A 23,628-nucleotide genomic window follows, 5' to 3' on the forward strand; every position below is an offset into this window, starting at 1 on the left:
ACCAATAGTTTGTGAGGAACTAATTGCAGAACGACTGACATCTTACTTTCTTATACTGGAGCCTGTAAGGCGCAAGTTCCAAGAATGAATGTCAGAGGATGAACTGGCAGAAAGAGATCCCTACTGCCCCCCAAACTTTCTTGTACCCAGAGAATCACAAGAATTTTAATGTTCCTCCACCTCCACCCCAAGAAGAGCACAGAGACATCTAAGGGCCATACACCTGAGGTGAGGAATGATCAGGAAGCCTAAATGTTCACAATGGTAGAAGGCACAGGACCCAGAACTTGAACAATGGAAGTAAAAGTCCATGATTAAAAATCAGGGATGCCTGGGTGGCTCAGCAGGTTGAGCGTCTGACTTCAGCTCAGGTCATGATCTCACGGTTCATAGGTTCGAACCCCCATCAGGCTCTGTGCTGACAGCTTGGAGCCTGGAGCCTGTTTCCGATTCTGCCCCTCCCCTACTCACACTCCGTCTCTCTGTCTCTCTCAAAAATAAATAAACATTTTAAAAAATCAGTGGGAACTATACACCACAGTAGACACCAAGAAGACCCTTGTTGATGCAAGGATGAGATATTTTCCTCAATATGAGAATGATATGTGAGCTTTTGATTAATAGTTCACATTTTTCTCTCCAGATCTATTTGTTTCAGTGTTGCTTTGGACCTAGAGGCTTTCTTGTATAGACTCCCTCATTTGGGTAGGCTCTCTTGCCTTTTGGATCATGATTGGATTAGGACAATAAGAAGCACTGGCAAGAGATAAGAGAGAGAGAGGATAAATACATCAAGATATTGACTTATATTCTCCACCCACTCCCTCCATACCTTACCTCACTCCATCTGTTCCTCACAAGACAAATTTTAGCAGTTGACTGCCTCCTTCTCCATGATCTGTGACTGTTCATTTTCACCAGGTTCCAGGTATTTCCTCTCCTGTTGTTCCTTTAGATATAGGGATAGTGACAACTTCCCCCTCTCTGAATCCCTGAGTGATTCATCATCTCTTATTGATGCCCCTTAACCTTACCCACATCTCTGTAAATATTCCCATATTCTCTTCCTTCACTCCTTTCAGTGTGCCATTTATTACCTGATCTTGAGTTTAGACTACCATCTGACAAAAATAGGAGGAAAGGTGGAGGACGAAATTACTGAACTGATTAAATATTTATACAGAAAACAGTAGAAGCCATGAGTTAAGAATAAAATTATTTTTAAAAGATAATTTTAAAATATTTTAAAATATTTAAAATATTTTAAAAGACTATTTTTAAAAGTCTCAAAATTGAACATTAGTCTCAAGTAATATAGTCAGTCACAGGTTAATTTTCTCAACTTCTCTATAACTTATTTGTGAAATCAATATTAGAGCATAACTGTATGTTTAGAGTCGTTTGTGATCCAGAAGTAGTACAGAGGCAATTGTTATTTTCACCTTGTACTAGTTTTAAATTTAAAGGCCATTAATTTACTAGAGTTTGTTCAACTGTGTAATTTACAAAGATTGAAAATTAAACCCACAGTGTCTTCAAACTCAATATTCTTGAGATATGTTCTTCCTTTTCAAGGAGGTATATGAGTACACATACATGTATACATGTGTTTGATCTCTGTTTGTAGTGTGTTGAGCAAACCCTGAATAGGATAAACCCAAAGAAATCCATGACAAGACTCACCATAATCTAACTTCTGAAAACTAAAAGACAAGAAAAAAAATCTTGCAAGCAACAGAGACAAATGATGCATTGCTTATTTGAGAACACCAATTCGAATGACAGAGGATTTCTCATTCGAAACCATAAAGGCCAGAAAAAAGCGGCACAACATTTTTCAAATGCTGAACAAAAATAACTGCAAATTCTACATCTGATGAAAATATCCTTCAGGATAAAGTCATTTACAGATGAAGGAAAACTAAGAGGATTTTTCACTGGCAAATCTATCATTAAAAAATAGGTAAAGGAGGGGCGCCTGGGTGGCGCAGTCGGTTAAGCGTCCGACTTCAGCCAGGTCACGATCTCGCTGTCCGTGAGTTCGAGCCCCGCGTCAGGCTCTGGGCTGATGGCTCAGAGCCTGGAGCCTGTTTCCGATTCTGTGTCTCCCTCTCTCTCTGCCCCTCCCCCGTTCATGCTCTGTCTCTCTCTGTCCCCCCAAAAATAAATAAACGTTGAAAAAAAAAATTAAAAAAAAATAGGTAAAGGAATATCTATAAACAGTATGGAAATCATCATAGAAGAAAGTTTACTATTAAAGAAAAGAAGAAAAAAAAAACCCACTTTGGAATGGGTGAAAATAAGGCTGAATATACCAATCTATCCTTCTCATGAGTCTTACTACATATTTGATGATTAAAAGAAAATTTATATCATCTGATGTGGTGTTTAATATATGTAGAAAAAATAAGTCTATATATTGTACAAGTAAGGAATTTAAAGGATTCTAAGGGGAAGTAAAATTTCTACACTTCACTTGCAGTGATAAAGCATCAGTACCAGTAGACTCTAAGTCACATAATGTGTTAATATACACTTGAGTGACCACTAAGAAAATATGCAACTACACAACTATGTACTGAAAACACCAGAAATAAATCAAAACAAGCTTTTTTTTTCTTTTTCAAGTGTTAAAATACACCAAAAGGGTGACATAAAAGGAGGGGTATTTCAATGTTTCCCTGACAAGCAATGAATACAGAGTCTGAGATACCCTAACTAGGGAGCTGCCCATGAGTTTAGGGTTAGATTTGGGACCCACAGGGACAAATTAAAAATGAAAGTAACAGGAAGTTCCCCCCAGGAATCCCATGGGGTGATATATAGTCACTGTAAATTCAATTATGAAAAGTCAGCAAATAAAAAATCATCACCCAAAAAAGTCAAAATACCAAGGTCAGCAGAAGTACAGAGTCAAACCAAACGAGATCGCAATGAAAGGAGGTCTGCAGAAAGTAGAGAGGTTGGAGGAGGGAAGGCTGGTTCATGACTTGCTGCTTAGGCTGACAATTGTGTGGTGCATTATGGTGAAGGCATCTGACTCATTTGAGGTACAGGGAGCAGGAAGTACAAGGTCCCAGGGGACACATACTAGCAATTAATGGGCTTCTATACCTTTTAGGAGATTTTCCTATAATGTCTTATTCAATCTTCTAAAAAAATTTTTTTTAATGTTTATTCATTATTTTTGAGAGAGAGAGAGGGAGAGAGAGCACGAGCAGGGGAGGGGCAGAGAGAGAGAGGAAGACATAGAATTTGAAGCAAGGTCCAGGCTGTAAGCTATCAGTACAGAGCCCGACACAGGGCTGGAACTCACAGACTGTGAGATCATGACCTGAGCTAAAGTCGGACGTTTAACCAAACTGAGCCATCCAGGCACCCCTGTCTTCTTCAATCTTCTGTGTGACAAGAAATTTTAGCCTCATTTAACAAATGACACACCAAAGGCTAAGCAAGTGTAATAACTTGGATAAAATTATTTAGCCACATATGAGTAAACTAAGATACACATCGGGTCTATCTTTTATCTATGTGCCTTGTTTGTGGGCACATACTACAGCTGGTCTGAGCAAATGATCTGGGTTGGTAAGAATGGAATAATCTTTTCACCACATTTTCCCTCCAATGTCATGTAGCATGCACTTGTTTAGTTCAAGGCTAAGAAATTGTTTTTTAAAACTTTTAATTTTATTTTAATTTTTAAAATTTTATTTTAGAGAGAGAGAGAGCATGTGCAAGTAGGGGACAGGGGCAGAGAAGGGGTGAGAAGGAGAATCTTTACCGGAGTCAGACATTGGGCTCAATCCCACAACCCTGGGATCATGACCTAAGATGAGATCAAGAGTTAGACACTCAACTGACACATCCAGGCGCCCCTAAAACTTTTTCTTTTATTATAAAAGAGAAAATTTCTTAAAATAAAACAGGGCTTCGGGTGACTAAAATCACAAAGTTTTAAAATAAAAGTCAAAGATGAAAAAAAGAAAAAGAAAGTTATACAATGGAATCTTTTTCTTTTTCTTTTTCTTTTTTGGTTAAAATATTAGTGTGTGTTGTTTGCCTTTATCATTTTTTACATAATGAATCTTATAGAAAAGTGATCCAACTTCACTCTCCATATTACTCTTCTGAGGAATCAGTTTTGCCCAGCATTTAAAAATACAGGCTCAAAGTCAACTGACACAGATGAATCCAGAATCTGCTACTTCGTAACTATGCAAACTTGGGGTGATATTAACCTCTTTAAGGTTTAGTATCTCATCTTTAAATTGGTGATAATCAGTGAGGTACTTATAGATTAAATCAATGATATGTATAAAATAATCCAGTATCTTCTTGGCAAAGTATGTTTTGAAAAGCCGTCAACTTTTTAATAAATATCTTCAAACAATGCTTACCTAGAAATATTGATAGAGGGGCGCCTGGGTGGCTCAGTGGATTAAGTATCCAACTTCAGCTCAGGTCAAGATCTCATGGTCCGTGAGTTCAAGCCCCATGTCAGGCTCTGTGCTGTCAGTTCAGAGCTTGGAGCCTGCATCAGATTCTGTCTCCCTCTCTCTCTGCCACTCCCCCACCGGCACTCTGTCTCTCAAAAAATGAATAAACGTTAAAACTTTAAAAAAAAAAGACTGGGGGCGCCTGGGTGGCTCAGTGGGTTGAGCGTCCGACTTCGGCCCAGGTCATGATCTCACGTCCTTGAGTTCAAGCCCCGCGTCGGGCTCTGTGCTGACAGCTCGGAGCCTGGAGCCTGTTTCAGATTCTGTGTCTCCCTCTCTCTCTGACCCTCCCGCATTCATGCTCTGTCTCTCTCTGTCTCAAAAATAAATAAACGTTAAAAAAAATTAAAAAAAAAATACTGGTAGAAATAATGACAAGGTCAAAGTCTTGACCCCTTTGGATATTTACCTCCATTTCTATGTACACTTTGAATCCAGAACAGAAGAACCAGTAAATGACTCATCATCATCTCTTGGAACCTTGGTAAAACAGTATAGCAGGAACAAAGAAAATGCAGGCCTGCTTTTGAAAGAGTAACTCAAAGTGTGTCCCCTACCTAAACTGAGTCAAACCTGCCATTGAACAAAGAGTAGCATATAGGAAATGAGCATATTATATGACCTTAAAAAAAAATGTAGCAAAACATAAAATAGTCTGAAAAATACAGTAGAAATATAATGCTTACTCAGTATTAGGGAGATAAGGAAAAAGGATTACTTAGAAGGAAATGATTGCAAAGAAAAACAAGCAGCAGCTTTTCTCACAGCTGAAGACCATAGAATAAAAGACAAAAGCTAAGCCTCTTAGGTGGAATAGTATGAATTCCAACTGTGTACAGTGAAGGAGTTGACAGAAGACTCATTTCTCAAGAAGAAAATGTTTTAAAAATTAAGCACCTGAATCAATATGTCATTCTGGTTTAAAAGGAAAAAAAGTGGCATCTGGGGAGTGGATTTTATTTTTTAATCAAATGTAAATATAAAAACAAAGACCCTTTACAAGTTTATTTTAAGTGATCGATGTTACCATGAGTGATTACTGTAATTTTATTTTTGTAAGGCACACATCAATGAAAGAATTAACTCTCTGTTTCTGGTAGTTTTATCAACAATATGATATTTTTATAGAATATTCTAAAACCATAGAAACATTTGCCATTGCAGGAAAATCCTATTCATTTCAAGTAACTTACTAAGTATTAAATCTATAATCAGGGCCTAATTTTTATACTTCATTATATATATAATATATGTATATAATATATATATAATATATATATAATATATATGTATGTATGTATGTATGTATATATATATGTGTATATATATACATATATATGTATAGCTAATATATATATATATATATGTATGTATTTTTTTTGCCTGACATAAAATGATGTCAAACTTTCAAATATAAGTTAAAAAAAAAAAGGAATTTCTATAAGACGTTCTGAAGTCAAATATAAAATGACTCGAATTGGGTCCTAGGTTGTTTCAGGAATTAGAATCCTGCCTTGAAAATTCATGAAGATGAGCTAGCAAAAGGAACATTGGTGATCTCTTTCTTAATCCCGCCTACTGCAAACCTCTCTCCCCAACAACTAAGTGACCATCTCCCACTATGCTATGTTCTATAACTGGAAAACATGAAAAAAACATGCCTAGTTCTCCAAGGCAGAGCAATAATAAGGCTAACACTAAATTTATAAGTTAATAAAACTTGTTTAAGATTTTGGAGATGAGGTGGGAAGTTGGTGACAGCAGCCATAGCATGAAATAGAAAACAACCAAATAGTAGATTCTACCCGAAGAGTAATGCACTATGAACAGATAGAACCACATAGATGAACTCCAAATGCATGATGTCAAGTAAGATAAGCCAGACTCAAAATTTCCTATATTATAGGAAAACTCAATAGAGATAGAAAAGACAGAACTATAGGGACAGGAACAGATCAGTGGTTACCAGGGTGGGGTAAAGGAATAGGCCATAAAGGGAAATGAAAATTTATGGAGTGAAGTGCCAGGCACATTGTGGTGATGTTTACTTGACTGTAGACATTCATCACAATCCATACAACTATACTGCTAAGGGGGTAGTTTGCTAAATTATACCTCAATAAACCTCACTTTGCAAAACTGAATGTTGTGCTATCTTATTTTTCCTATCCCTTACATACATCTTCAAAGGGCTTCTTAGAAGTCCTCTTTCCACATGGCCCCAGATTACTGATTGACTCTCAAACCAGAAATTCTGGCTCCCCTTACTCTCATTTCCCATTTCCAGGATCCCCAAACTCTTGTCTTCCTAATGCCTCCAAAATATCCAAATGAAGCAATTTATTTAAAAAAAAAAATCGCTAGCAGGCATGGACATTTTTGCCACTCATTGATTTGAACCAATTCATAATTTGTTTCTGTTTATAACCAAAGACATTTGAAGTGTTTCTTCTCTTTCTTTCTTTCTCTTTCTTTCTTTCTTTCCTTCTTTCTTTCTCTCTCTCTCTCTTTTTTTTTTTTTTTTTTTTTTTTTTTTTACAAATACAAGAACCACCAATCTCAGCAGGGGATTTACTGTCCATCTTTGACATCTCAAAGGACCGTGGAAGCTTTACAGTTAGAGTTTTCCTCACCAGTCTCCTCAGTCCCCGATGTACTTTTTTTCAGATGTAAAAAAACAAAAAGTCCTTTTTAACAAGGACTCTGCTGCCAATACCGACGTTTTCCTTCCCTGACCAGCACTTTCCAGAAAAATAAAGGATTAAGTGCTAGAAAACTCATCTCCTACTTGAAATTTCTTTACAAACTCATTTTTGATTGCCCAATCTCTTCAGTTACTAGGCATATTAATTGTTCAAAGGGCAAAAAGAACACACTGTATTAATTTATCCATTTATTTGCTCACTTACCTCCATAGATTACTGTTTAGATTTATTTTATATTCAGAACTGATTCTATGTTAGAGGAAGAAAAATTAGTGTTAATCCAAAGAGATGAAAAATTTAAAAACTGCTTTGCATAGCTGCCTTTATAAGTATTAGATAGTTGTCTTCAGCTTATGGATACAAATGAGAACGTACTAATATCCTCAGCCCTTCCTGACCCTAACTCAGCCAGTCTTGATGTGTCATGCCTTTTGAGAGACAATTCTCCATGGTGCATGTCTTTGGAGCAAAAGGCCTTGACTTCTATGCTGTCAAATGTCTTATCAAGGATATTTGTATAGCAAAGGGAATTGGAGATAAAGATAGTGTCTCCTTCTAGGGCAGTTGCAAATTTGTTTCCTGATCAGGATAATCAAGATAATGTCTCCCTTCAGTTAAAAGGTTGGAAAGGTTGGCTAGGGGCCCCCTTGAAAAGATCAGGGTTGTTAAGCCAGGAGTATGCCAGGAGTATTCAGCTGTGACACGAAGCCACCACCTGCACCTCCACACCTGGGCCACTTCAACCTGTGGGATTTAGGGAGCAAAGGGAAACGATGTGACCACAAAGCTCATGATGACTGCTGTGGCAGGAGTAACCAAGCCTTTTGTTTTGGGCCAAATCCCAGGTCTTCTGCAGCATTCACGAAATTGTAGCCACTTAACTTCTTAACTGAGAAGCAGTATCAGCTTTCAGACCTTTTAATGGTTCTTGATAATACTATACCCACCAATCAATTCAGTTCACATCTGTGTGACTTTCAGTAGGCTCACATCATCTGCAAACTACTGGGCCAAAAATATTACCCAAGCTACCTGCCTGCTGCTGTGCCAGTTCTGCTGTCACAGCTACTTTCATGCAGCTACTCTTTTTGCTATCCTTTCCCAAGACATTCTCACCTTGATTTTTGAAGACTGCTACCCAAAACATTGATGTCATCACCTGTGAGTGCCCAGTTCAAGACTGTCTGAGATGCCCTACACACTGGTAGAGACATAACTTCTCTTTCCCTACGTGGGCTCCTCTGTATATGTTTCACAGTAAGATCAGTTTGCCATGGAGCTGTTAAAGTTCGTTTGATTTTACAAATACATTGGCTTCTTTCTCCAGGATACATGCCCAGGGCTAGCTGTTAGCTAATCGAGGTGAGTGAATGAAGCCAACATTGTATAACCAAGATGATTCATCCTCTCCAACTCTCCGATCCCGTTGCTGAGTGGAGCCTAATTTGATGCACACTCTCTCCCTTGGCATAGATTCTTTACCAGAGTGCCTACAGTCATTGCTAAGTCACAGTAATTTGGATGCTATTATGGACTGAATTGTGTTCCCCCAATATTCATAAGTTGAAGCCCTAACCACTAATTTGACAGTATTTGGAGTGGAGATGAGGCCTCTAATGAGGTAATTAAGATAAATGAAGTCGTAAGAGTGGGGCCCTAATCCAATAGGACTGATGTTTTTAGACAAGAAGCACCAAAGAATCTCTCTCCCCTCCCCTCTCTCTCTCAGTCTTTCTGACTACATGCATGATTTATTTTTCCTCAGTGAAGGCAGTCTATAGATACTAGGTAAAATATGGAGGGAACTCCTTATGGCATATATCAAATGTCAGGGACCTTTTTTTCATTGTTATTGGTTTTCTTCTATGTAAGACACCAATGCAAAAAGAATAATTCCTAGAAATATTGAAGGGGTTATTTATCAAATGGTTGAGACAGTTTGTGTATGTACACCCAATACTATTCCCTCTGGTAAGAGTTCTTCCCCTCCCACTTTGCATTGAGGAAGTACATTTCCCCCATTTCATGTGACTCTAGCGGAACTGCCCTCACATCCATTCCTTGCCCTTCTTGACTTCTGTCTGCTATGCTCACAGGTCAAGGCTTGCAGGCTGCATTTCCTAGGATTCACTGGCTTCCATTAATGGAAGATCAGGAGAGGCCAGAGAATATCTCCACTCCCCCTGCCTAAGTACTCCAATAGCTCCCTTCTGCCCCATGGCTCCAGCTCCCACCAGAAAGGCCCAATGGATTGAAGTCTCTGTCAGACAGTACTGGCCTCTACACTCTAACATTGCCCTCCTCCCTTTGTCTCAACAGCCTACAGGTGGTAAGGACTTCCTACTATTGCTGGTATCTGTTACCTCATCATTCTATCTGCATCCCCACGACCCATACAACCAATTTCTTAGATTAAATCCTCTCTGTTGTAATTTTTTTTTTAATTGAAATCCAGTTGATGCACAGTGTTACATTAGTTGCAGGCATACAAATGTGATTCAATAACTCTATACCTCATGCTATGCTCACTGCAAATGTAGTTAGCGTTTTTCACTATGTAACACTATCACAATACTATTAACTATATTTCTTATGTTGTACTTTTCATCTCATGACATATTCATTCTATAGATGGTAGCCTGTAATTTTAAAGTAGTTTTAAATTTTCTTATTTATATCATAATTGGATTATTTATGTTCTTGTTTATTTATTTGTTTAATTATGCTCTGCTTTATTCCAAACAAGGCTTAAGACAGTTTTGGGGAAAGTGATGTGAGAAGATATCAGAATTTTGAAGTGGATTTTTTTTATAAATTTGGGAGGGAAGATATTCTAAAATAATTAGATAAAATAATGTCAAAAATAAGTGAAAATAATGCACAAAAGTGACCTATATATTGGCAGTAAATGACCCATAAATTTAGTTCTGTCATTGTAAAACAAAACATAGTTTAAAAATTCAAAGCCTGAGTGGCTCAGTCAGTTGGGCGGCTGACCAGCTCAGGTCTTGATCTTGTGGTTCCCGAGTTTGAACCCCCCATTGGGCTTGCTGCTGTCAAGGTCAAGTCAAGTCAGTTTCAGATCCTCTGTTCCCCCCTGCCGCCCCGTCTCTACCCCTCCCCTACTCACTTTCTTCCTCTCTCAAAAAAAAAAAAACACAAAGAAAAAAAAAACGAATAAAATATTTTTAAAAAGTTCAAAGGTAGGTGGAGAGGAAAAGTATCTATGGCTTATTTAATTACTAGGATCTGCTGTTATTTGCAACATCTGCTTAAGGTATATAAAAGTGTTTATTTTTTTTTAATTTTATTTTCAAAAAAATGAAAAAATGCAAGCATTACTGTGCCCTGTAGTATTGGTTGGTGTACTCAAACCCAACCATTCTTCAATATTCCTAGAGTTGATTCAGTCCAAGATCCTCCAGGATGCATCTTGGCCACTGCAGAGATTATAACCTTGTTAGTCAAGTTGGATTTTCACTCTTTCAGTGTAAAATTCCGCCAAGGTTGCTTCATATTTGTACTCCTAGTGGAGCTTCAGATTTTAATTGCACAGGAATGTTTATCCATTTTTTTCAAAGCAAAGAGAGGACTCAATAAAATTAGCCCTTATCCAGTGGTAAAAATATCCAGTGATGAAAAGTAACTCCATATTCAGTGTCTATCACATTTAAGCACAGCTATACCAGATTACTGGATCATCTTCACCCCCTTTACTTGTGAAGAGGCTTCCTCTTTGGGAGTTCATAAGTCTTTCCCGAACAGGGATCCCAGTCAAGGCAACTCTGGCTATCAAAATGTCCTAAAAGCATTGGATATTGTATGCATAACTTTTGTTGTTTTTCACTAATATATAATATTTCGTAGGGCCCATAATAACATCTTATTTATTCATTTTCCCTACATTATTTTCAACAAGGGCACTTCTGTGTACTATACAATAATTTCTTTAGAATATATACTTACAGCTTATTCCAGGGGCATGAGAAAACACATATCTAGGCTCATTAAGTACAGACAGATTACTGTTCAAAATTGTTGCACCAACTTATGTTCCCATCATAATAATTTAAAAGATTTATAAAACTTCTCATTTACTCATACCTTTGTCAACGTTTTTTTTTTAATTTTTCTAGTTTTTACCTATTAAGAATGTAAAGAGATATTTCATTAATGTTTGGCTTTCTCTGACTAATTGTGAGTTTGAGGGCATTATCATATTCTTTTAAGTCAATGGCAATTCTTTGTGAATCATCTGTTCATCTTCTTTACCAGACCTCCAATCAAGTTTACCTTTTCCCCTTGTTTACACAATACATATTTTCATTGTGTTCTATTCTAAGTATAAGATGATATCAGTTCCAATTTCTTCTCTTGCCCACGGGTATTCAGTAATTTTTTTTCAATTCCAGTGAATGGATTTTTAAACCTTTTTAAAGTTAATTATAAGCATACACACACATAAACCCACACACAAATTAAGTGTGTGTGTGTGTGTGTGTGCATTTAAAATTGACTTATTTGACCTCAGACATCCTACAATATAAGGATATTGAATATTCCTGCTTTAGAGATGAGGAAACTGAGGCATAGAGAAGTTAAATAACTTGCTCAGGGTATAAAGCCAGGAGGTGACAAAGTCAAGATCTGAGCCCAATGTTTGAATCTAGAGCTCAAGCTTTTCACTATGATATCCTAACACAAAGTATTGAACAAAATGCATAGAGTTTCTCAAAATGAAACTATGGTAAAACAATAAATAGGTTAACAATAGAGATGAAATATGATTTCTGAGGGAAATAAAAATATCTTAGACACCTCAAATATAAAGCATATAAGCATCCATTTCCAGACTTTTCACAGATACAAAATTAGAAGTTGTGTGAATTATTTAATGAAAATAAGCACCCAGGTGTAATAGACACATTTAATAACCTATAATCAGAAGTCATGTTGACTATTTTGTGACTATTTTTATTTCCAGTAAAATACCCAACAAAGTTGCCATCTAAATGGTAATGCTAATAATTACATTCCGGGTTCATACTTCACTGAATGGCATAATTTATTTATTGCACATTTCCCCTGTGGTTAAAAGAAAATGCTTTTGTTCCTATGAGGGCTATTGATTATCGCTTTCAAAATCTTGCTTAATAACCAGTTTGAATGGAACAACTACCGTCATTTTTTATAGGGGATTTCTGAAGCAAAATATATTTTTTCTATTATGCAGATATCTATCCTGGGAAGCAATGCATCTTCTAAGTAATACTGTCAGTTAAAAGCACACAATTCCCAGGGAAGAAGAAATAGAGTGTCATGAGTAACCATGAAGTATTCTTTCATTGGTGGCTAGACTTCAGTACCTGTGATCCTCACCTAATCTGTCATCTCTGAGGTAAATAAATAAATTTAATGTAAAATTTTATTTGTTGTAGTTTAAAATCCTAAGTATAAAGACCAGAATACACTTGTCCTTGGCAAATGTCAAGAGATTTCAATTTATTTAGGTTCATCACTATGCAAATAAATGAAAAAAACTGCAAAAATATCATATGTAATGGATACAAATTTTATTATAAGATAAGAAGTGTAATTTTTTTATGTGAATCCAAGATAGCAACATATGAAAATCGAAAGTCAGAAGGTCACAAGCTGCAAGCATTAAACATAATCAAGAGTTGTCAACACAGAACTTGAAAGACAGCCTTGAAAAGGCTAATCTCCAATCTCCTAAACAAATAAAAAAGTATTTACTAATTTCTCTAAAAAATGTTTAGCATGGCTCCTCTTTAGCACCCATGATTGTATGCTTGCTGAGGGAAAAAAATATTGGGTAGTTCATTTCACCATGCTTAAAGACCTTTCACTGAGCCAGCACTCCATAAATAAGCCAGACTGAAAGAAAATATTCATAATAAATATATCTGACCAATAGTTTTTACACAGAATATGTGAAGAACTTTTACAAATCTATACCAATAAGAAAACAACCAAATAAAAAATGGTGAAATTTATAAAGATACACTGTATAAAAGATTTACAAATGCCAATAGACTCCACAGACATCTAGAAAATGCACATTTAGCCACAAAGATATGACATTTGTTAACCACTAAAATAGTTAGCATATAAAATACTGATACTACTAAATGCTTGCAAACATATGGAGTAACTGAGCATCCCATACATTGCTCATGGGAGTGTAAAATCATACTACTGCTTTAGAGACCTGTTTAAGAGCTTATTATAAATGTAAACATGTATCTACCCTATGTCTGAGCAATTCAACTACCAGATTTTTATCAAAGAAAATATATATATATATATATATATATATATATATATATATATGCTTACCAAAAGAAGATACAATAGTGTTATAGAGGACTTCTGCATTATAGTAAGAAACATAAACAGCCCATATGTCCATCAGCAAGAGGAATGGATATATGTACTGAAGTATATTCACACAATGCAAGGTCAGGACTAGGGTGAGGCAAAGCAGGTATACACACACACACACACACACACACACACACACACACACATATATACACACACACCTCATAGTGTGTACACACTATGTACTATATAGTAATATATATTACATTAATGTATATTGAATTTTATTTATTATAATTTTAATTAAGTACCTTATTTATATATTATAACATATATACAAACACACACATGACATACATTTATCATTTCCAGGTACATATTTGTAAGGTCTAGTGCAAAATGGAAATGTGGGGATTCATTCAAAAAGCAAGGAAAACAGCACCATTACTGTTCATCTTTGTGTTGCACAAAGCCAGTTTTAAATCCAAATAGCAACATTTAATGTATTTGTGGAATCACTGAAATTACATAGTTCATATTTCATGCATTTGTGTTTTGTTCTTACCAAAATGGTGGAAAGGTCACACACTAACTCAATTGGCTTTATTTTACTTCTTGATACAGGTATATTCAACCAATGCTCTCTAAATTCAGTTTATTGATTAATAAGGCACTGTTAAAAGGAAAAAAAAATTATGTATTGCCCAATCTTTTCAATTCTTTCCCATTCAGTGTCATCATTTTCATAAGTGGTTGGCTAATAGAAGGAAGTAACAAGACAAAAGATACGTTAGGATTCTTTAGTTGTCTGTATCTCTTAGAACACTATTACCTTCATTCTGTAGTAAAAATAAATTCTAGTTTAAATGAAAGCATGGCCTCTCAAGGCTATTAGCACTCCCACTTGTTATAAGTTTAACATGCTTCCCTTACACTTAAAGTCTTCCCTTGTACTTTAAGTCTTAACTGAACTTCCATGCATTGTGTTTCCTTCCACCAGAATTCTATGCCCATGGGACATCAAAAAAACTGTTTTAAATGGAGTGACAAGGAATAGCAGCAAACACACATCTAGTGCTTGTCTCCTCTCCTGATACATATGTTTCATTTTCCCACTGGGCTTCATTTACAAAACGCAAGTTCAAAGATAAAATTTTGAAGAATTTCAGTATCATGGCAGCAGAACATTAAAACAAAAACAGGTCCTTCTGAACTTGGGACCATTTGAAATTGTACAGGTCACATATGCAGGAAGCCAACCCTGATTACATAGATAGATGATAGATGATAGTTGATAGGTAGATAGATATATGATAGATAGGTAGGTAGATAGGTAGATAGATCAATTGACCCTAGGGAATCCCTCTTTAAAAAGGAAAAAAAAAAAATCTCAGAGAAAAAAGTCATGTAGAAGTGTTCAAAATCTGGATACATTTTGAGACAAAGGAGTGTGGATATGGGCTTTACGAAAAAAAGAAATCAAAAGCTACTCAAAGTTTCTGGGCTGAAAAAAGAGAAAGCTGGAGTTACTATTTAATCAAATAGAGACAGACGGAGGTGGTTTGAGAGATGAGAGATATCGGAAGTTCAATTCTGAGTATATTAAGTTTAAGTGCCTGTTATACACCCAAGTGTAAATGTCATTTAGGCAGTTGGATACGTGAGTGTGGAGCGTAGAGAAGACAGTAGTTAGCACAGTGGTGGCATGATATTTAAATCCAGGAGAAGTGAGAAAGGCTGACGTAAGGAGTAAGTATAAATGGAGAAGAGAGAGGTGGAGGACTCAGCTTTGAAGCATTCCAGTATTTAGAAATCAAAGAAATGGCATGGGACTTACACTGGGAGCTTGAAATTAACTTTGGCAAATGACTTAATCTCTCCAAACTTGTTCACTCATCTGTAAAGTAAGGGTGTTGATACCTACTTCTTGAGATGGCTGGGGAATGAAAGATAAAAATAGTACTACCTAAACAGTCTGTGGAGTACCCAGCAAAACTACCTCCTTTTTCCAACTGGTAGGTCTCATTCCTCTGGTTTCCTTCTCTTCTCCATTCCCCATAGAACTAAAGAGAACAGAACAAAAGAAACAAAAACAAGAACCTTAATCCTTTCATTTATTCACTGTTGGCTTTCTTAATACTTTCAATTACTGGTCAATTGCTCAGGATAAGAAACATGTCTTACTCATTTTTGTGACTTTACCATTGAACACACTGTAGAAATAAAAGACAAAAAATAAAAATTATTTGTTTTCAAAGAATGAATATACTCTTTTTTAAAATGTTTATTTATTTTTGAGAGAGGGAGAGACAGAGAGACAGCATGAGTAGGGGAGGAGCAAAGAGAGAGGGAGACACAGAATCCGAAGCAGCCTCCAGGCTCTGAGCTGTCAGCACAGAGCCTGACATGGGGCTCGAACTCACAAGCCATGAGATCATGGCCTGAACCAAAGTCGGACACTTAACCGACTGTGCCACCCAAGCACCGCAACAATGAATATACTCTTAGCAAAGGAGGTCATTTGATTGCCCTAAAGAAGTCTTCACTATAGGTCCTACTCCTTCTCAGGACAATCAGGAATGTAACCTATAAATAATAATGTTTTACATTTCTCACAGTATGTTCGCTTTAACTTGATGAACTAAAGATGATCTGAGAATAAATTTTTCATATTTTTCCTCCCTCAGTTAAAAGAAATAACCATAAAATCTTTAAACATGATAACACTTACGGGAAATAAGTAACTCTCCCAACCTACTCTGAGATCTAACTTGAAAACTAAATGTTCTTTGACATTCTGTAGGATTTATGAAATGTCAAGATAGCCTCCACTTTGATTAGTTATTCATGACTTTGAAATGTTTCCATTTATCATTCATGTTCATGAAGTACCTCTCTCATTTTCAATGGAAAACAGAGCCTTCTACATCAGTGATAACTTATATAATTATGTTAAAGAGCTAGACGCTGAACCTAGAGGAAAAATGTTACATCTACCCCTGTTGAAAGCTGCAAATCTCTGATTTGGGTTGTATACCGCCAAGTCAAAAAGCCACATGAATTTTGGCTTTATCTTTTTTCTTTCTTGCATAGCTTTGTTCAGTGGCTAACAATTAAAAACTATACAGAACTTTCTAGAAGCCTAAAGTTAAAAATTGACCCTAATGCTTCTTTTACTCAAGCAAGTATCTTTTTGATTAAAAAGAGGTCAGATGCCTGTGACTTCTGGGAACACTGGCCATCCTCCAGGTAGTGTCAAGACACAAACAGGAAAAAATAAAACCATTCTGAATATATAAACCAGAAGGACTGAAATGCAAGCAATTGGCTACACAAATGATGAAATACTCCAAAACAACAACAATAACAACAACCAGGCCACAGGGGGTCCAGATATTCACAGTAAGAAGCCACCATGTTTTCCACCACCAGACTCTAGGGACAAAGTGAGGTGGTGGTTTTACTAGGGTTCAGGGACCAACGTTATTTGATAGAAGGTAGGGTATATTCACACTGACTGGTCAGCACATTCTCTCTATATAAGGCAGTACTTCTCAAATTTCATGTGCATAAAACTTATATTGCTTAAAATGCAGACTCCTAGAACTCACGTCCAGAGATCACCATGATTCAGTAGAATCTGATTCAGTGGTATTAGGCATAGGAATATGTATTTTTATTAAATAATCTTGGTGATTCTAATATAAGTAGTCCATGAGCCACATTTGTAAATATATCGTTAAGGAGAAATGTTCACATGAGGTCCAACTGTAACAAAACTACTTGTTGAGAAAGAAGTATTGGGTGGGAAGTGATGGAGTTAGAGAATGTTCAGTAGGTATTAATTTCATGCATCCATTAAAGCCTGGATCTTCCATCTCCTTGTCTTAGACCTCTTGCTAACCCCACTCCACCTATCTCAATTTAAACATTTGTATATAAAGGTATATACTAAGGGATTTCTTAGATCACAAGTAATAGAGATAACCTCAGAACACCTCAAAATTAGTATCAAGTGACTGAGGAGGATTAAAGCCAAGAAAAACATTTCAATGGCTGCACAGCTGCGATTGAAAATTGAAATTGCAAATCATTTTTTAGGACGTCATGTCTAATATCAGTGTGGTGATCTAATAGAAGATCTGGTGACCTAGTTTTTTAATCCTCTCATGTATAGGGGTCTGCACCTCATTTCCTTTGCCATTCTTAGGACTCAGCTTTTCCTATTACCTCCTTCCCATGGGTGTTTGTCTCTTTCTTTCCATGTCTGCATCTTCCTTAAATGATTTATTCACTGCTAACTCTTAATCTAAAGTTATTTACCTAACTTTATATTCAAAGCCTTGCAAAATGCTGTAATCCAGTAAATTAGGTAGAACCCTGTATGGAGGCTATATTGAGCAGAGGTCTCAGATTTGTTTAGATTCTTTAGTAAGAATCACATTACATTCCTGCTTTGATTAAGACTGTGTGTCCCCATATTTCTTCATATAATATTAAAGGACAGTTGCTCATGCAATTTTAACAGATAACTACTTTATCATTTTCATTTTCATTTTTTTCAAAATTTCCTTTCAAAATTACAGATACTGTCAAACCCATGTGCTAACCAAACATTTAATACAGACAGTAAGTTAGCTGCTACTCAAAGCCTACAAATGAAGGTGATCTTACTATGTAATCTGTCTGCCTAGTCTATCATTGCAGATCATTCATTGTTCCAAGGATCTTCTTTTGTAAGAAGTTGTAACTGCTTCCCTAAAACTTTAATGAATGGATATCAATGATGTCTGAAAGATAAATAAAATACATAAAATTTATTCTTTCTCCAATAGAATAGCTACTCAAATATTTAAAAGCATTTATTGTGGTTCCCTTAAGGCTTTTTTTTTCTTATCCCTAGACTAAAATCCTCCAGTTCCTTTCATCTTCCTTAATGTGTCAGAGATTTCAGACACCTCACTGTTCTGAACATATGCTAATTCACCAAACTCTGTTTTACATTGTGATGTACACTATTAGAGAAATTATTCCAAGTATGAACTCCATAGTAGATGGGATGAATAACTTTATCTAGAGATGAGATTTTGATTAACACAATTTAATACTATGTTATGATAATATTTTCAGAGACGTGATCAGAGTATTGAGTCATGCTGAGCTTGTCATTATCAACAAAAACACAAGAATTTTCTATTCAAAGATGCTATATATCAATTTTTCCTGATCTTTATCCTATCTGGTAAAGACAGATACTAGCATTTTTTCCTTTTAAACTTCACAATATTGATTTGATTCTCTTACTGGTTTTTATAACAATAATTTGAAATATTGAGATCCTTAAATCTTACAACTGAAAAATGGTTTAGTTTTATCTATAGTATCAAAAGAAAGCAGAATGGACAAGGTAATCTATATATTCCAGAGTTAACAGACCTTCACTATACAACAATTCTGTAATTCCCTAATTCTAAATCCCATCCATGTATACACCGTCTGAATATTTGACAATAACAATTAGTGAGGGTTCCCAGTTATCAAGAGATTAAAATAGAAATAATATCGCTTCATCTGATGCTTACAGTATTTCTGATGCTAGTCTAATCCACAGCAGAAAATAGACAGAACTGATGGTTGGACAAAAAGCAGACCTGGTAAGGGATGAAAGGATTACCAAGGGGCATGATGAGTCTTTTATGATGATGGATATGTGTATTACCTTAACTGTGGTGATGGATTCATATGTATATTCTCATGTCAGATTCCTCAAATTGTACTTATTTATATGGGCAGATCATTATATACCAGTAATACCTCCATACAGCTGTTAAAATAAGTTAAGAGACTCAAGGCCTTTGTTTGTGTTGATTGTATCTATCAGTATTACTGAATAGGTCATGAAAACTGAAAAAAAATTCAAAATATTTGTTTATTCATTTAAAAACAATGATAATTTCACTATATGCTAACATAACATTTTTTATGAAAACAACTGTTTTCCAAGATACAAAAAAATTTAGTGAAAATAAAGATAGCATTTAACATTTTTTGCAACTCTCTTTTTACATCTGATAATAGAAGACAACTGGACTTGCCTATGTTTTGACTCTCAATCTATTACTAAATGTTGTATTGATCGAAAATACTGTCTCACACAGATGCATAATGAGAAACGAGAGGAGTATTTTAGTAGCCTTTTCGGATAACTGTGGATATTCTTTGATGGTACACCAAAACTCAACAAGTGGTAATTTCTTAAAGGTGAGTTGCGTTGTCAAATTTCAAATTTTATCAATAAACTTTATATGTTCTGTTACTTTAAAATTTATTGGACTACATTGCACATTGAATAGATTTTACCCATGCATGAATGTGTGTCATATAGTATAAATTTGAAAAATTATTGATTATTTGAGCTCTGCAGTTCTTTCCAAATTATGACCCATTTTGTCTTATAATATCAAAATGGCAAATTCCAGTTTCATCTTGAAAACAGAGATTTCTTCTCAGCGTCACTATTGCTTTCTTTCTCTTTTTGGTGATAATTCAGATTCAGTAAGTTAAAAAAAACGTTAAGGTCATGCCCTTTATGAGTAAATGACTAACTTACAGTATGGTTATCTATCCTTTCGTGGATAGAAATATTTCAGTATAAAATGTACACTCATAACATTCTAGCTGTGGGCCATGAGGCCTTCAAGGTATGATTCCCTGCATATATTTGCAACCTTTTCAATTCTGTATCTTATACTCAGTTTCCTGAATTCACCTTGCTTGTGCACATTTTATTGACTTCCCACATATATATGTATTATTCTGGAAAGCTCTTTATCCTTTTGACAAAAGAACTCTGTCTGCAAAGATGAGATTCTTAACCATTACTTGAGGTAAACCACCTTGACCATCCCGAACAAGATAGGGGTTCCTTTCATGTGCTGATATGCCAAGGATCCTATCACTTTCTTGGTCTTTTTATGAATTAAGGAAAGGCATTTCTTCCAGTAGAATACAGGCAGGCACAATATGGCTTGGCAACATCTTTCTAACAGGCATGTCTTCCTTTGATTAGACACAGCCTCCATGGACAGCTGGGAGGGAAAAATTGGCTTAGATTTTACCTACTGCTCAATGCTCCACCAGGAGCCACTGTAAGAGCACATATATAAAAATTTTTCTAGATGTTCTGACCCTTTCATAGTGCCATTCATTTGAACAGTAAAAAGGCATGTCCCGAGGTAAACTATAAGCACCTTAAGGGAGGAGTCTCTGCTTTACGTGTATCCCTAGGACGCAGCACAACATCTGACACATTACCAGTGCTCACCAAATAGGCATAGCATGAGGGAATATTTGGTAAAACATGTCAAGGTGGAAATCTGTATCATAGAAGAAATGGCACTCGCCAGAGACTTCTCTTTGAGCTTATGTCATGATATGTATTTTCCCTCTACTGCTACATTCATCCCACCATCAATCTTCATAGGATAGATTAGTGTGGGAAGCTAACACACTAAAATATAATTATGTATGGAAAAATGTGGGGTTCTTTTCCTTTTCAAAATGAGAGTGTAAAGCATAAAAAACAGACAAGTAAGTATATATTAAAAGAGTATTTTGGCTACTGGCAGAAATAGAGGAAAACAGCAATTTTCAAAACTGTTCAGTTTCAAAACCAAATGAACAAGATTCAGAGGGAGTGGGAATGCCATAGGAAGAACAAGGACTATCCTTCACAATCGTGAGTAGAAATCCAGCCTGTCATTTTCTGGCCACATGAATTTAGGCAGATTGCTTAACCACTCTGATCCCAATTTGTCATTTGTAAAATAAATGTATATTTACCTCCATTGTAGAGTTGTTGTGAAGAGGCAAAAAAAACAAATAATGCATGTAAAAAACCTAGGACAGTACTTTGTATATTGTAGATAGTAAATATAGTAGTTGTTTATAATTATATATATATGTATTACTGAAAGTAAAAGACTCCAAGAAAAGAGAAAATAATTTTTATACACGAAGTATAAAAGATGGAGATCTTGCTTTTATTCATGTGTCATTTCTGTTTCAGAGATTTCTTCAAATTTGCAATTTCATATCAGTGACAAATGCATGAAAAAGGATACATTTTAAAATATTTAAATCACTATATATTATTAAAAAATACATAGTAGCACTTACTATTCCATAGGGCATTATATAGGACAAAAACATGACAAAGAACATTTGTAAAATTAGAGATTGTTTCACATAACATGAAAGTTTAGGAGGCAGCTTAGAGCCGGAGAAGCTTAATATGCCAGGATTGATGTGGATCCTCTCTTCCCCACACTTTCTCTGCTTTGTGGCACTCATCTTCATGCTAGTGAATTCAGCACAGGCATAGCTTGTCTATTCCGAGGTAGTGGACAGGAAATTTAATTTTTAGTTTCCCAACATTTACAGTAAATGAGGACAAGTCAAAAGTGGATTAGATAGGTCTCTTAACGGAGACCAATTATGATGTAGGCTATAGCACCTAATCCAACCATATTTACATGTTTTCATATAGATTTTTGTGATTAAATTTAAGTGAATTTACCAATATTCTACATTACACCTTCTGCTCACATTGCTTTTGTACCTTAACAGTGAAAAACGACAATTGTGAGAAATACACCCATTATGTCAACAAATAAGCCATTAGAATATTGCGGATTCAACAAATATTTGTCATAAGACTCTCATATATAGTTTGTTGAAATGGATACTAGCTTTATTTTGTTAGACCTAATAATTCAAAGTAGATTTTAGTCTTCTTGAGTTATTTTAGTCATTTCAAAAAATTTATGGCAATTACAAAAGATTTTAGACTTAAACACATTAAATATTTTTTAAAAATCATATAAATGTTTGCTAACCAATTGTTAGCTTATGAGTAATAATACACAGATAATTTCTTTTGCTGTAACCATCAATGTCTGTAACAATATGACCGTTTTTCAAATAGTTGCAGATAAGAGTAGGCAATACTCTGATTATATTGTGATAAGAAATTAGGTTACAATAGAATTTCATGCCACTAGGAATGGAGTAGATCACTAAATTTCTGAAAGAGTTGTCAGTAGATCAGAGAGCTTTATAAGTGGGTGGTCTTTTGTATTGACATCAAACACTTTGATAACAATTTACAATATTTATGTGTCTTGCATGTGCTTGTGAAAGTGATTTTTGATCACTGTCATATTTGTTGAAACTAATATACCCTGCATGTTGCAATTATAGGAGACAACCAGTTTTGAAATATGACATAACCTTACAAACAGTGTCATATACTTTAATCAGTTTTTTTCCTCTCTAATATCCTTAGTATTTGCCTGTTTTCATCACCCATTAATTTAATCCTTATTTTAGTGGAAATCATTATGAAAATATCATAATTACTTTCCCTTTTTTAATTTTAGGGGAAAACTAAACATTTCAAATAGTTTAATTTATCCAACAATTTCTTAAAAACATGTTACATTCACACAATTTCCCTTGTTTCTTTTTTCTTCTTTTTTCTTCTATGCTACATTTTGAGACTATCTTCTTTTAGTTGTTTATATTAATTTGTAAAATATTTATCCTATTTCTGAGCAATTGTATTCCAAGACAGAAAAAGAAACATAAAATTGTAGTTTTGTGTACATGTCAGGTGGTGACATTGGTGGGGGTCGTGGAATCGAAGGAAGTTGTGCAGAGAAGTGGAAGGGCAAAAAATTGATGGGCTTATTGAGAAAGTATTATAACAGGTAAGTAATATCTAGAGATACAAGACTAACGGATTGACTAGTACATACTTTTTGAAAATTTATTGAAGTATAACTGATAAATAAAATTGTAAGATATTTAAAGTATATATCATGGTGATTTGATATACACACACATCGCAAAAGCATTCCTCACTTTTAGTTAATTAACATATCTGTCACCTCACATATTTTACTTATTTTTTTTGGGGGGGGAACACTTAAGCTCTACTTTCTAACAAGATTTCAGTGATGCAATACACAAATGGAAAATTATTCATCCATGAGAAAGAAGTAAATACTGCTGCTTGTAAC

The 23,628-nt window shown here is 35.3% G+C and overlaps 1 long non-coding RNA gene across 2 annotated transcripts; it reads left to right on the forward strand.

Moving 5' to 3' along the window:
• The first annotated feature begins 11,783 nt into the window (after positions 1-11,783).
• LOC123379137 lies at positions 11,784-23,421 on the forward strand. 2 transcript variants are annotated; one of them, XR_006583164.1, is made up of 3 exons: positions 11,784-12,599; positions 19,705-19,807; positions 21,175-23,421. It is a non-coding gene; the product is annotated as an uncharacterized LOC123379137 (long non-coding RNA). The 2 variants fall into 2 exon arrangements; XR_006583163.1 differs by having other exon boundaries at positions 19,705-23,421.
• Positions 23,422-23,628: the final 207 nt, after the last annotated feature.

This window comes from Felis catus, chromosome C1 (genome assembly GCF_018350175.1).
Source record: "Felis catus isolate Fca126 chromosome C1, F.catus_Fca126_mat1.0, whole genome shotgun sequence".
NCBI lineage: Eukaryota > Metazoa > Chordata > Mammalia > Carnivora > Felidae > Felis > Felis catus.